Source organism: Cryptomeria japonica, chromosome 3 (assembly GCF_030272615.1).
Source record: "Cryptomeria japonica chromosome 3, Sugi_1.0, whole genome shotgun sequence".
NCBI lineage: Eukaryota > Viridiplantae > Streptophyta > Pinopsida > Cupressales > Cupressaceae > Cryptomeria > Cryptomeria japonica.
The window spans coordinates 892,331,837-892,335,143 of NC_081407.1; positions in this window are offsets into that span (position 1 = coordinate 892,331,837).

The following is a 3,307-nucleotide window of genomic DNA, read 5'->3' on the forward strand; positions in this document are numbered from 1 at the left end:
GGACTTCAGACAATTAGCTGTCAAAAATTAGGCTAGAATGTACTAGTGTTACAACTTTTGAGTTAAATAGTTTTGACAATAGTGTGACAAAATCTACTAAATCTGCCTATAAAGCTTATGTTACCAGTTCATCTGCTAGAAGGGAAAACCTATATGTCAAAATCATGAGTGCAGGACAAGTCATAGAAGTAACCAGGGAAATGAAGACAATGAAGATCAAGTGATGGAACTTGAGGCACTGGTAACTATAAAGGAAAGCTACCTTTGAAGTTTTTCTCTTGTAGTAAAATTGGTCATATTTCTACTAACTACCCTAACACCGATAAGAAAGAGAAGTTTAGAAGACTCAAAGGAAAGGGCAAGAAACATTGTTATGTTGCAGTAGATGAAGGTGTGACCAATGAGGAGTCAAAAGAAGAAGATGACAATGAAGAAATTGTGTTTGTAGCCGTGAAGGAGGACCTATCAAATGAAAAGGCACTAGTATCTCATATGGAGAATAGTGATAAATGGATTATAGATAGTGGCTGCTCACACCACATGACCAGAGATAAAATTAAGTTCATAACCCTTAACAAATTTGATGGAGGTGTTGTCAGTGTTGGTGTAATTATTTATTCATGTTGGATATTATTACACCTTACTTAAGTTTACTTAGGTACATGCATATCATTGTACTTTGCATATGAGACACTTAGGGAGATGTGGTACATTGAGAGTTTGTATATAGGAGAATTTCCACCTTTTATGGTGTGATCTTGTTACTACTCTATCCACTTATTATGGAGTGATAATTCCACCTTTGATGGGTGATCCACCTCATGTGGAATATTTTACTATTTCTCCTAGCTACCCCTACCTACCATTGCATCTCATTGAGCCACATGTCATCATTGTGTGCTCTCTTGTCTCTTAGCCTTGTCTTTATAAGCAAGCTTATCCTACATTGTATGTTAAAAACAACAATCTTGATGATCTAGTTGATCATATTTTATATCATTGATAGGAATACAATTTATTCTTGTCACATTTTATTCTCTCTTATTTGTTCTTTCCATTTCCTCTAGATCTTGGCAAATTATCACATGGTATCAGAGCCATTGGAGTGCCATTGGTTTGCCAATTGAGAGAAATTTGGGGTTTTGCATTTTGGAGGTTTCTATTGCAGATTATTATTGGATCTTGTTGGGTCAATTTTGAGGTTACCATTAGATTGAGGAGGTTCGAGAAAGTCATAATCACCTTTTGTTTTGTCCAAATCCAACATCTAAGGCCAAATCTAGAGTCGTTTGAAGTTGGAGGGTGGTGACTTGTCCCGACAATGATCTGCAATTTTGGAGCATTTTTGGCCAAATCCATCATCATCACTACGCTCAGAAAGGCCCCGAAACCCCAAAATTGACTATCAATTCATCGAAATCAGCCTCCATCAACCTGAGCAAAAAAAATCAACCCCTTCCCTAACCGTACAGATAGACTGGCGTAGGAGGTACAGGTGTGATTTTTTTAAAATTATTTTCTATTTTTTAATTTTTTTTTCAGAATTTTAAAAAAAAATTAAAACATTTTAATTTAATTGTGGGGGGGGTGCATTTTTTTAGAAGTTATTTTTGTTTAAAAAAAAATCTGGGGCTTTACATGCCTACAAATACTATGGGTACACCGCATTGTACCTGTAGTCCCATAGGCATTGTGACTACCGCATTGTACATGCAGGTAACTGTTGTGTACATGGAGTCCCGTAGGCACTGAGGGTAACCACAGAACTACGGGCCCCTCCCCGCAAGGGCTTTAAATTATTTTTTTAAATGTTATTTTTTTTAAATTAATTTTTTTAATAATGTCTTTTTAATTATATTTTGTAATCACTTTTTTAAATAAAACTTTTAATAAGTTTTTTATTAATGTTTTTTTTTAAAGTTGAAAAATTTAAAAAAATCATGTTTTTTTTTTCTTTATTGGTTTTTAATAAAGTTTTTTTTGCATGGTTTTTAATAATTGTTTTTAATGGGATTTAAAAAAAAATCTTTTAAAAGCAAAATTTTCTTTAATAACTCAAATTTGGAACATATATTTTTTGTCCTCGTCCATACTTGTCTTGCAGCGCTTCCAACTAGCGGCCAAGGTGGAGGGGGGGCAGGGGGGGGGGGGGGGACAAATTGCTCCTTTATATCTCTTGGCAACATCCCAATAGGAGGCATCTTCATTTGCAATATTCTACAGGGCTTCTTTGGTGGCATCATCTTCATGTTTCCAGATTTGCATCATAATGTTGTATGCTTTTGCATGAGCAATGTTGTACTTGCACTATCATAAAGTACCACACCTCTTTGTATTGTGTCATTGATGACATATTTGATGTAATCCTCTTCTACATGTAGATTACAAATATCTTGTGAGACTTGGTGCATGGCTCCAGTTGAGACTTAGATTGTACACATTTGTACATGGCTCCTGTGAGACTTTGATTGTACTAGTATTTTTGCCATTTATGAGTATCTAGTTGATGCTCAACGTAGGTTGTCTCCATGCTTGATGTTCATTTTGTTGCAGCGGGTGATTCATCGTCATTGACTTGGTACTTGGTTTTGTTACACTTTGACATTATTGGTGTAGCATTGGCTCTGTTTCTTCTTTATGGGGAGGTATTTTGGTCAACATCATTGGACCATCTTTGCAGGAGATTTTACATTGAGGGGGGGCTTCATGGTCTCTTCTTCTCTCTTATTCATCATTGAGAGCATTGTCATCTCATATTGGGGGGACATTTTCCTCACATGGGGTTCGGTCCTTCACATACTTATATGAGAGTTCTCTTGTATAGTTTTCATCTCTTTTTGTGGGGAGGGTTTTTTCTCATTGGGTTTTTCTCTCTTTCCCCACTTTATGAGAGATTTAATTGCGTTGGTTTGCATGCATTTTCATTTTTACATGGGTACCTAACATGGCCTTGTAGTTAGGACCCATTTTGCATTGTAGACTTAAGTGCATTCCCCTAAGTTGCACTTAAGCGAGGGTGTTGGTGTAATTATTTATTCATGGATATTATTACACCTTACTTAAATTTACTTAGGTACATGCATATCATTATAGTTTGCATATGAGACACTTAGGGATATGTGATACATTGGGAGTGTGTATGTAGGAGAATTTCCACCTTTTATGGTGTGATCTTGTTACTACTCTATCCACTTATTGTGGAGTGATAATTCCACCTTCGATGGGTGATCCACCTCATGTGGAATATTTTACTATTTCTCCTACCTACCCATACCTACCCTTGCATCTCATTGAGCCACATGTCATC